The 13,230-nt window shown below is 32.5% G+C and overlaps 1 protein-coding gene across 5 annotated transcripts in view; it reads right to left on the reverse strand.

Annotated features, from left to right (window-relative positions):
- Window positions 1-13,230, reverse strand: part of Foxp2 (forkhead box P2) — a 545,442-nt gene that overhangs the window by 466,184 nt on the left and 66,028 nt on the right. For all 5 annotated transcript variants that reach the window (XM_047561345.1, XM_047561344.1, XM_047561343.1 and 2 more), the window contains exon 2: window positions 8,144-8,285. The gene's annotated coding sequence lies outside the window, so the exon portion shown is untranslated. The remainder of the gene's footprint in view (window positions 1-8,143; window positions 8,286-13,230) is intronic.

The raw sequence follows: 13,230 nt of genomic DNA on the forward strand, positions 1-13,230 counted from the left end.
TGCTATGCAGGGTTTATCTCCTCTCCAGCCCTTCTCTTTCACTCTGCTTCCTGGCTGCCATGAGCTGAGCAGCTTTCTGCTGCCACATTGTTCTGCTATTCCACCTCACCTCAGGTCAACAGCAATGAAGCTGGCTGACTATGGCCTGGATCCTCTGAAACCATGTCCCAAAATAAATCTTTCCCCTCTAAGTTGTTCTTATCAAGTATTTTGGTCACAGTGATGAAATCTGACTAATATAGATACTAAATAACCTATAATACAGACGCTAGGTTGGTATTATAAAGGTATAGATGTTCTATAATGCAAAACTTCTAGGTACAGATAAACATATGTAAAAGACATGGGCAATAATCTTCAGAGCAGTATTATTCCTAATACCAAAAACAGGAAAATAACCCAAATGCTCCAAAAGAGGATGGGCATAAATAAATGATGGTATAGTCATGTAATTGGAGGAATATTAGATAGAATCCAGAATAAATGCTTAACTACACAACAAGAGGGAGGAAGCTCATGGAGCTAATATTCAGAAAAAGAAGCCAGACCTAAGAGTATACCGAATAATTCCATTTTATATACAGTTCAGAAACGAACAAAACTACTCTATATTGCTCAAGCACAAAATATGGAGAGTGGGAAACAGGTGACAGTAGCTAACAATTAGCAAGAGGATGGGGGAACATCTGAGAACTATTGCACAATGTGTTCAATTGAGAAAATTCATCAGGCTGTACATTTATTTGTATAGTTTTCTATATGGAATTTAAAACAATAAATTTCTGCTTTAAAAACAAAAAAAAAGACCTCTTTTTTTCAACATGGACAAACACCCTAAATATAGTTTAAAAATTTTTTTTCAAAAGGGTTGATTTGATGATACGATTTATATAAATTTTAAAATCACACTTAAACACACAAAAAAAACAAAAATGTAGACTATAAGTAACACTAACTTCAGTACAGTAACTAGAAGGAGTAAGAGGTGCTTTACATCATTATAAAGAGATCTGAAGACATAAAACAAAATTGTAATATATGTCAAATTTGAACAAGTGCCTATTACGTTATTTTCTGAATGTTTAGGATATTTCAAAATAAAAATCTTAAGGAAAACTATCACTTTGTATTCTACAGTGAAGAGAATGTTTAAAACTATTTTCAGGGAAAAACATTGACAAACAATTTGCCCAGATCAGGAGATTAATGAATGCTTTTTTTATACCTTAAGTTACCTGAGATAGCCAATGTGTTTTATTTTAGGTGAAGATTTTAGGTCTTAATACAGATTATACTTGTACAAACCCAAAATAGTTCTCCTATGTAGACTAAAAGGTATTTTATTATTTACAAAACAAAAATTTATGGCCAATGAAGTTGTCAATAATAAAATTATTAAACACATAAGAGGGTTAAGTGGAAATGATCATTAGGTCACATATGTGGAGAACAAATATCTTCAAGCTACTTTGTAATATCTGACCAAGACCACTTTGCTTCCCCTTTATGTCGTTACCCATGGCTGTAATAAAAATGGAGTATGCAAGTAATAATAGTTGCATGGATAGAACTGTCAGCTCCACAAAATTAGACCATAAACGCATCCACTAAAAAGGAGTTACTCGTTCCAAGAATACTCAGTCCCCTGTCCCAGATAACACTTTGCATCGTTAACTTGGAAGTGGACTCCACGGGTAACTAACTGTTCCTTCAAATAGATTTGGAGCTTACCATGCATTTTGTGTTTAACAAGAAATTTTGTCTTTACCATCTTGTCTTTAAAACCTGAAGAGATATAAAGAAAACACAAGTTTTTACTGGTTTGCCTTTTTAAGAAATAATAGTCACTTCAAACTAAGACTTAAGGCTTTTAGGATAAATACTTAGTTTGATGGACTTTATCCTGGGACTTAAATAGTCTTTCTTTTTTACAGTCCTGTCTTTAGGGTCGAGAGCAGACATTTAGTCAAGAGTTGAGTATTATTCGGCAGTTAAAAGACACAAATTTAGTCAGATATTTAGGCAAGATACACAGCTACTTTTTAAGGATACTAACAGTCATTTTTTGCTGGAAAACCTACATCATAAGAGAGCAAGAAGTATTATACTTCATTTCATTGAAATTACTATTCTAAAAAGATCCAAATCAGATTTGAAAATAGCTGTACAAACCTCCCCTAAGAAGCTGGTGCCTCGCTATTTAGTGTAAACTAAATCACGGGAACATAAATTTTTAAAGATTCAACTCCTACCATGCATTTTTTTTTGTCTTGTCAAAACTGACACCTTTTTTTTAGTCATTTAATAAATAAATTATCTTGTTTCCCATATTCCCATGTATCTTCTCAAGATGACCAATGCACATTCTTTTGAACTCTAATCAAGAAGTAGTAGTATATCATTCTCTGAATTACAATCGAAGAAAAAGAATACTATTCTTCTATTTCCTGCTGAGAATTTGTAAAAGAAACATAAATACCCATGAGATAGTCTTCTAAGGATTTATAAACATTCCAGGTACATTAATATAAACTTAAAGAAAAACCAGGGCACAAAGAAATAACTTTTTAAATATTTCCATGTGGTGATAGGATACATATTTCCTGAATTCCAGAACTATATCAATTCCAGAAGAACTCTCTGCTTCAGAACTTAACAGATAAAATAAATGGTACATAAAATACTGCACATTACTATATACCTATATATTTTTGAGAGTCATACAAAACCACACATAAATGTGGGTATATAAACACATACATACATGCCAAATGCATACATTTATTCTCTTATACACACACCTGCTGCATACATGAAGAGCAAGCAAGAGATCACCAACACTAAATAAATGACTGCTCTGTCAGGTATTTTTGTATTTGATCATTAAACCTTGATATAACTATTTAAAGAAATTGTTATTGTTGCTTTTTGCATGCAAAACTTACCCAGAATCAATGCAAATTGTAAGTGGCAGAGCAAACATTTGAACCCAGGTCTGTCAAATTCAAAATGGGGTTCTTTCCTCCACAACATGCTTAAAATAAGTTTCAGAAAGACTATAAGCATTGCTTTATGCCTCTTGAACACAGAAAAAAATTGTTCTGGCACTAGGAAGAAACATAGCTAGTTTTTAAAACAAAATCTGATTTTATTCCCAAAATTTCAATATGGCAAAGGAAAAGTTGCTACAAAGATAATTCTTAGTTGAATATGTTCAAAATGTAATTCCTTGGTAATCTGGGCTTTGGCCAAGACAAATCAAAATCATAGATATTTTGCAAATGCCAAGTTTTCAGAGAAACAAAAAAAATAAATGCAATAGCAACAGATGCATTCTCCCCAGACATTTGTGTTGAGCCTAGCTATCTCCAGAGCCTGAAGAAAAAGGGGATTTTCATATTTCATTTTTATGAATAATAAATTCCTGGTTTCTCTTTAATGTCATCGAACTACATAAGATTATGTTCACTCCTTGGAAAATTAACCAATTGAAATTAACAAGAATGAAAGAAGAATGTGGGAAGAAAAAGAGAAGTGGAGGGAGGAAAAAGAAAGGAATAAAAAAAAAAAACTAGAAAGAAACCCATATCTGATTCTTTTTTAAAACTTAAAAGTATAATTATATTTAAAATTTTCTATTCAAAGAAAGACTATCTTTTTTCCTATACATTACAACATAGCATAAAATTAACAAAATTTGGTATTACTTTAATGAAAATTTGTTTCTGAGGATGACAGACCTCTGCAGAAAGCATATTAAAAATTAGGGAAAGAAACAATGAGCAACTCATTGAAGATGAGGAGTTCAGTACTACAGAAGGAATATTTTTATACTTGATGTCATAAATGTCTATTTTTAATTTTACACTGAAATATTTATCTTAAAATAAAGATAAGTTCATGCTGGGTAAATAGTCAAGAAGTTACTTTTAAAAAGCAAGTACAGAAGTCCTTCTCTATAGAGGTTAACACTTTCCCAAAATAAAATATGCTGCTTTGTAATATAACCAAATATTGATTTTAAAATTCTATCTTTTTACATTGACTATTCAGTGTTGACAGGTCACATTGAAATTGTCTTACTTTTTCTCAGAATTCTACTTAACAGAATCATTAAGATTGCCTTTTTAATTCTTTTTTTGCTGTGAATTACATTAGACATGCAATGAAGGATCTAAAATAAAGACACTCAACCTAATGTTTTGTTTACACTTTTTTAAATTAGCAAATTTTATTTTTTTACACCACTTTTAGATTTACAGGAAAATCAAGCAGAAAGAACAAAGAGTTTCCATATACACCTTCCCACCCCCAACATATATACTCAGTTTCCCTATTATTTACAAGTTATATTACTGTGGTGCTATAACTGATAAACCTATACTGATACATTATCATTAACTAAACTCCAGAATTTACATAAGGATTCACTCTTTGTTTTGACCAATTTTATACATTTCCACAAATAACACAAAAAGTCAGGCCATACAGAATCACACAGAATGAATTCACTACTCTACAAATCCTATGTTCTACCTATTCATTTCTCACCTCTGCCTGTAATTCCTGACAACTTCTGATCTTCTTTATTGTTTTCACAGTTTTGTCTTTTTCAGTAGGTTTCACTCACTCAGGAATATGTATGCATGATTCCTCCATGTCTTCTTGTAGCTTGGTACCTTGTTTCTTTTTATTACTAATACTACATTGTCTGGATGTAGCACAATTTGTTTATCCATTCAACTACTGAAGGACAACTGGGTTGCTATTCATCAATTAAGGAAACAGATCTGGGGCTGTAGCTCAGAAGTAGAGTGTGCTTAATATGTGTGAGGCCTTGGGTTCAATATCTAGCACCACTAAACCCAAGTGGGGACTGCTATAACATTCTTGTGTGTGTGTGAACTTTAAGATTTAAATGCATTTGCAATAAATACACTGGAGTGTAACTGCTGGATTATATGGCAAGGATATGTTTAATCTTATAAGAAACTGCCCAACTGTCTTCTAAAACATGTGTATGCTCTGCATTCCCCCCAACAATGAATGAGAGTCTCCAATGCTACACATACTCCTCTTCATTTGGTGTTATCAGCATTCTGGATTTTAGTCATTCACATAGGTCTGTAGTGGTACCTTTTGTTTTACTTTGCAGATCCTTAATGTGTATCTTTTCATATGCTTATTTATCATATATATTTGAACACTATATCTTCTTTGATTAATGTGTATGTTTATAGAGCACTTGCCCATTTTTAAATTGGGTTTTGCTTTCTAATTACTAAATTTTAAGAGTTTTTTTTCAATATTTGGAATACAAATCCTTTATCAGTTTTATGTTTTGGAAATATTTTCTCCTAGTCTATGGCTTATCTTTTCAATGACATTCTCACAGCAGAAGCTTTCCATGTTGATGAAGTCCAACTTACCAATTTTTCTTTTATGGATTATGCTTTTGGTGTTGTGTCTAAAAAGTCATCAGTAAACACAAGGTTACTTGGATTTTTTCCAGTGTTCATCTTATGGTTTTACATTCAGTTTTATGATCCATTTTAAGCTCATTTTTGTGAAAGAGAAAAGATCTGTGTCCAGATTCCTCCCCTCCCCCTTTTTTTAACATGTGAATGTCTACTTGTTCCAGCACCACTGGGTGAAAAGGGTGTCCTTTCTCCACTGAATTTCCTCTGCTCCTTTTCCAAAGATAAGTTGTCTATACTTCCGTAGTCTATTTCTGAGCTAACTATTCCATCACAGTGATCTATATGTCTATTTTTTTAACAATGTCAAATTTTCTTATTGTAGGTTTACAATAAGTTTTGAATTCGGGGAGTGTCCATCTTCTGACTTTATTCTTTTTCTCCAATATTATTGAAGACTATTGAGTCTTCTTGCCTTTCTATACAAGGCAGTTTGTCAATGTTCATAAAACAAATTGCTAGAATTTGATTGATATTGTGTTGAATCTATATATCAAAATAGGAAGAACTGATATCTTAATATTGACTCCATCTCTGCATGAACACACAATATTTCTTCACTTATTTAAAGCTTTAATTTTCTTTCATCAGCATTCTGTTGTTTTCCTGATATTGATCTTGTATGCATTTCACTAGATTTACACCTGAAGTATGTTTCTTTGTGGTGTTGTATTATTAATTTCAAGTCCCAATTGTTCATTGCAGGTATAGAGGAAGGCCACTGACTTTGGTATGTTAATCATGTGTTCTATAACCTTTCCATAATCATTGTCATTTTCAGGGGTTTGTGTTATTGTTGAATCTCTGGAATTTGCTACAGAGATAATCATGTCTTCTATGAACAGTTTTATTTCTTCCTTCCCAATCTGAATGCCTTTTATTGACTTTTCTTGTCTTCTTACCTTAGTTATGACTTCTAGTATAAAGTCAAGTAGAAGTAGTCAGAGAAACATCCTTACCTGTTTCCAATCTTAGCAGAAAATCATCAGGTTTCTTCTCACCAATGGTTTTTCATAAAACAAACATCCTGCAACCACCAGTCAGAGGAACAAACGGATGTTTCCAGCATACCAGAAGCTTCTGGAACCACCTCCTCAATTTACCACCTACTCATAGTTTAACTATTATCTAACTTTTATTATAATCATTTCTTGCATCCATAGAAAGTAGTCTAGTTTTAGAACTTCATATAAAAGAAATCATACAGTATTGTTATTTTGTGTTAGCGTTTTTTCACTCAATGTTATGTTTCTGAGATTCAACCACATTATTTTTACTAACTTTATTCATCCTCAATTGCTGTCCAGCACAAGACCAGCAAAATACTACTGCAAATGACATCATTTTTCAAACCTTCAACAACCTCAAACCAATGAATAAAAATTAAACTTTTATGTAAAGAACAACTGCTTCATGTCAGAGAACAGAATGTTTCCAGTCTTTTACCAAAGTGTCTTTATCTTGTTCAATAAAAAAAAGTTTAAACTGAACATCTAAGTCAAATACCTAAAACTCTTCTCTTTGTATGCACTATTTCTGTTAAATATATAATTTGTACTAAGTTAAAACTACAGATGTTCAGGTGTTTAGAGGAACTATAAGAATGCTCTAGATAGCAGAATTAAACATTATGAAGGTTTCCCAGTATAGGCCACTCTGACTACTCTGTCAGATGCTGTCACTAAGAATATCACAAACCAAACCTGCAAAGACTCATGTGTTGGTTTGAGAAAAACTGGAAGAAATGTATGATTTGATTAACCATAGAGCATTAATATACATTTTCTACTACATAATTTGCATTTCTAAACAGCAAAACAATATTCTGTCATGAGTTCTTTAACCAAGAAATGAAAAAAACCACCAGTTATAAAGCAAAAGTTAAATTTTTGGCAGTTAAGCTTGAACATCATATATCAAGTGCTTTACCACAGGATGACATATTAGGTAACTTCCCAAATAAAAGCATGGACAAAGAACAAAGAATTTGTTCACAAATAATCCTCCTAACACAAGTACTGGCCTAAATCAGAATTCTACCTACCAATTTCTAACAGAAACTGAATTTTGTGTCTCTGTATAATCATTAACTGATATCTTTTAAGTTTTTCCTAACAGGGAACAGTTTTTCTAGTACACTGACTGGACAAAACTGATATATTTTTACAAATCATATATACAAAGTCATCCAAAATTGAAGTTTCTCTATGCAAAGTGAAAAAGGACTTAATCTCTCTCTTATCTTGTGGTGGATTTAAATAGACATATTAGTCTTATGAAGAAATATAAAAATAAAAGAACCAAAGTTTAAAGCAAAATGATTATGATGGCCCTAGTGTAGCTATTAAATCAAATGAAATTACCTTTTCATCAGAATACTCAAAATTTCTAACTGTTCTCCATCAGAAAATACAATTAAAATCAATTCATTTTGCATTAAATATTACTATCCTAAGGCAGCACCATAATAATAGTGAAAGTTAACATAAATCAGCATGAAAAAGTTACCAACTAGAGCAACAGCATGTTTTCTAAAGAATAAAGCCAAATAACATTAACATTTTCATCACTAAGATCTGAAAAGAAAAAGGGAAAACAAAACAAAACAAAACAAAACAAAAAAAACAAACCCTGAGGGATGGAAAACACACAGCATGATGACTTACATTTAGAGGGATAGATGTTAATGCTCTCTCCCAGGGCTGAGAAATCTTACTCTTGTTAACAATGATCCTTTCTCCAGAATAGTCTTCTACTTCCAGAATATGCCAAGATGAAGCTTCAACAGACTTCTATTATCTGTTTGATCTAGGGGGAAATTACACTTTTAATCAGTTATTACAAACTGCATCAAACTTTTACTGTTCTGGGGTAGGGAGCTTTCCACTATTTTGTTTTCTGTGGGATGTGAGGTGAACAGAAATATAGAAACTGCCTATTGAACATTGTAATAAATAAATCTAGTACTTTTAAGTTACCACCACTAAAAGAAACCCACATTTATCTCCTTTTTCATTTTTATGGCTAAGCAGCATAGCAAGAGAAAATTAATATTCGAAATCCAAATGACGACAAAAGCCTACTCAAATGTATTTTTAAAAAGACTTTAACATAATTTTGCAAATCCATGAGTTTGAATGGACTGGCAGAGACGATTAGGTATCAAATATTTTTACCCATTCATTTTAATGTCTTAGCGCTAAAGAATTACAGGATGATTAGAAAAGGGTAAAGGAAAATCCATTTTTAAAAATTTTAATGGAATAATAAAAAGAGATGATTTCAAAAGCATGAGACAGATCAGATACAGATAACACAGGTCTGTAAGACAGCAAGACATTCGGAATAAAAATTTTAAAGATGGTACAAAGGTTGGGAATATGCTGTTCAAATAAGGCGTACAGGGCAAATCAGAGTACATTACATGAGTATATTCTAAATCTTGTTTCATCTTAATTCTCTAACAAATGCATTAGATGTTAAAATGCACCACATCCTACACCTTTCTTTCAAGGACACAGAAATGTGATGCATGAGTGTCGGACCTTTAGTGGTATAAACATCCATAAGTTTAAGTGAATTATTTCTATTACACAAACTTTATCAAAATGTAAGTTTTCTAATAATGGGTATTTTCTGCCTCATTAAAATTAAATATTAAGATAAATGCCTTCAACTTGTGCCATACTCCAGATCATATCCCATGTCTTGTCTTAAAACCACTCATTCTCTCGTCCACTAAATAATAAATTAGAACATAGGGGAGAATATTTGTGGCAAAATTAGAAATAAAATATTTTTATGTTAATAAATATCTGCCTATGTTTTGAGGAAATGTGTGTGATGGTACTTTAAAGTCAGTTTTTGCACAAAAAATTCACGTCACACTGGTGGTTATTATTTTAAGAAACGCTATGAAGAAATAGTACATGAATGATGTGATGAAAATCTATATCAGAAGAGCTAAATACAAAAATTAAAATATATGTAGAAAATAATACTTCTTCTATTCATTTATCTCATCATGAACTTTTGCTTGTGTGATTTCCCTCCATTTTTAACCAGCAATTGGTACTTGCAATCATTTACCTGGAATAACTCAAAACTACTTCAAAGTGAAACAAATATACAAATTTGACTTCCAAAGATTAAAGTTACTAAGGGAGAAACACTAAAGATTAGATTTTAGGATTGTAACAAGTTATTTTGTTTCATTTTCCAAAGATTCAACTATGCTTGGCCTAATTTAAAAGTCTTGCTACTAAAATTTAGTAAAATTCACTTTCTATGTGAATAGCTCCATATGACTGTTCAAACGCAGGTAATTTTCCTTTGGTTTCTGGAATATAGAAATGGTTTTGCAATGTTGTGGGTCAGTGCAGATCAATGCACCTTCCTTTAGGGAAGTCTTTTGAACTGACAAAGGATGAATGATTGACATCAGTAACAAGTACTTTTTGTTATCCTGGACTGACATGTCATTTACAGCAATACCTATGCTAATTAATGCCATCCATACCTACCAAATGTGTCAGAGGAATATACCAGATTATACTCTTCACAGGATATAGCTTGAATGTGCCTAAAATTACATTTAGATAGGGAAATTCCTCCCTTTGTGACAAAGAACCACCCCCAACCCAGACACACACACACACACACACAGTATCCTTTATGATAGAGAAAAACCCACTTATAAGTGCAAGTAGCTACACTTTGTCTTTTCCCTAGATACATTTTCTTGAGAAAAACAAATTCTTTATTGAAAAATTCAGTATAACGTAATCTTAACCCTAAAATATATAGCATATAATGTATTAAAATACTAGTTGGAGTCACTTTGGTACATTACGTTGAAATTTTATTCGCAGATAATCTCTGCTATATTGGAAACTCTTTAACAACTGGAAATCTGTATTAATCATCTTCACTTCACCACTCAGTGGGACACAATTTGGTATGTAACATCAGTTTTCTTAAACAGTTAAGTGCAGTTAAGGTAATCAAAACTATATATATTTGTCAGAGAATTCATTATATAAAAAGAAAGAATTACTAATGTTTACCAAGTAAAACTAGTCATTAAATCAGATAAACCAATAAAGACCTCATCTCAGTGCCTAGCACATAGCAAGCCCTGAATAAATATGAACTATAATTAGGTTGACCATTCATCCTGGATTTCCTGGATTGTGGCTCATGCCTATTGCATTTATTAGGAGCTACCCTTCTCCCTCTCAAATGTATTCCAGTTTGGATGATAACTTGATATATTCACTCAAAAGATCACTAATGTATTATTATTTTATCATTTTATTATTTATTTATGTAAACAAATTATTATTTTTGTTGTGGTGATGGTGATGGTCCATGATGCTGTTATATGACAAAAATATTAAGTCAGGTTTAGACTAAACAAGATTCCATTCTTTAACATTGACACAGATGGTTCAAGAGTACTAAATCCTCATGTTCTTGAAGTGAAACATCGTGTCATCAGCTCAGGAAATACCTCCAAGCTGAAAAATCCAAATATGATTTCTTAAGTCCTAGTTTGATTAATTTCTCAGCTTATGGTTTACTCTTCTTGAAATTCACTTGATTTGCATGGCATCCACTTTTCCTCATTCCTCTCCCACTTTGACATCTCCTTTCTTCAGTCTCTGCTGCTTTGTGTTCTCACATGTACTTCTCCTCAACAACAGTTTTCCCAATCGCCGTCTTTTCTTAATCTGTTCTATTTCATGTCATAACCACTATTTGTTGCAAATGATTCCTCTTATGGTTCAGATGGAACTTAAATGTTCCCCAAAGGCTCATATGCTAAAGGCTTGATCGCCAGGCTGTGATGCTACCAGGCAGTGGAGGGAAGCAATGGAGGAAGTTACATCATTGGTGGTGTGCCCTGTGAAGGAATTATTGGGACCCTGGCCCTTTCCTCTTTTTCTTTGCTTCTCCGTCACCATGAGGTCAAACAGGCCTCTTCCCATACATTCCCATCATGACCTGCTGCATCACTACAGGCCCAAAGCAATGGGGCTAAGCAATCACAGATTGAAACATTTAAAACCATGAGCCAAAACAAACATTTCCTCTTTTCAAGCTGTTTACCTCAGATATTTTGTCATAGCAATGGAAACTGAACACACCATTTCCAAATGTATATATCCAGTCCACACCTCTTTCCTGGTTTGCATATTTAAAGTGCCTACTGGATATACAGTTTTATATGCAGTCCACTCTCATCCAATCTTAAATCCTTCTAGTCCATATTCCATAATAAAATCTAAGCAGTTTTTAAAAAATATACATTTGATAGTATTCTTCTCAGATCAGATATGAAGGGAAATAAAGACCTACAGAGGATTCAAGGACAATAGATGAGGGATGTTAAACACAAAGTCACCAGAATAATAGGTAATTTATTCCTGATCTCTCTTTTGTCATCACAACCTATTTCACCTATGAAAACTGTTGTATAGTGGAGTTAGGATTCAAGGTAAATATTACTAGAAATAAAAATACATCAAATACATCATAAAGGTCACAAGATGCAATATCGAGAGATAAAAGTAGAAATAAGGCTGGGTGTAAGGTTAAAAAAAAAAAAAAAAAAAAAAGTCAGGACACTGCGTGGTAAAGTCTCTATAGAGGTGTTTCTTAATCCCAGTCAGATTGTTGCCATTTCTACTTTGTAAGAATGCAGGTTTAGTTTTGCCAAATGTAAATTTTCAAGACAAGCTAGAAAATGAGTGTGTGTGTATGTATCTATGTGTGTGTTAGAGAAAAAGAGACAGGGAAAAGAGGGAGAAAGAAACTCAGTTTTTAAAACTTAAACTAAATTCATATTTAAAAAATAATATGGTCATGAGAAATGTGTGCAAGCACTATAAGGGACACGAACCATCCCTTTTTGATATTAGGGTTAAATGGATGGGCTATCATCAACTGTATGTAACATGGTTTCTAAAGAAAAGTTTGATTTGAGCTCTGAACAATCAATTAAAAATATTTTGCAAGACAGTTCATTTACATTTTGAGAAACATTTACTAGTTAATTTTATTATCTTAAAACAAGCTATAAATATAGTCTTCCACCTTCTTTTGCTGAAATCTTTATTTTCTGCTGCCTCTTAAATGTCTTCACTTGACTATTCTGGTTCTCTTATTCAAAGTAGTAGAATTTTGTTTATCTTCTGAATGTAAACTCAAGCCTTCTTTTTACTTAAAACACCCAAGTTTTCTTAAATATATACCAAAGAATACCAGATGCCTCTATAAGCATCTTAAAAACAAGTCTCTCCAGTACTCCTGTAATGATAGTCTTTGCCCCTTAACTCCAAAAACAATGTCAAATTCATTCCTCACACCCACCAAATACCTTCAAACATAAACTCATCATTATTCTGTAGAACACGCCCAACCTAACAAGGTTTCCCAAACATATGTTCACTTGGTCTGTTAAAATGGCCTAGGTAGGCAGGAAACTCACATTAATATCTGAACTGAATGTATTTAACTTAAAATCATGGAAATATTTCCCTGGTGTCTTTTCTTATAAAGCATTGTTTTAGTTGTTTGAAGAAGGAAGAACTTCTCAAAAAACCAAAATTTACTAATCTAAAACCAAAGGTCCTACATTCTTAAGATCAAATTTGCTCCACTAATCTACAAGTTCCAAAATCAAATGATATATGCCTTTATTAACATTTAAAGTCTCAACTTACTCCACTGAGTATGTCTCTCTCCTCTC

The sequence above is a fragment of the Sciurus carolinensis genome, chromosome 8 (assembly GCF_902686445.1).
Source record: "Sciurus carolinensis chromosome 8, mSciCar1.2, whole genome shotgun sequence".
NCBI classification, from domain to species: Eukaryota; Metazoa; Chordata; class Mammalia; order Rodentia; family Sciuridae; genus Sciurus; species Sciurus carolinensis.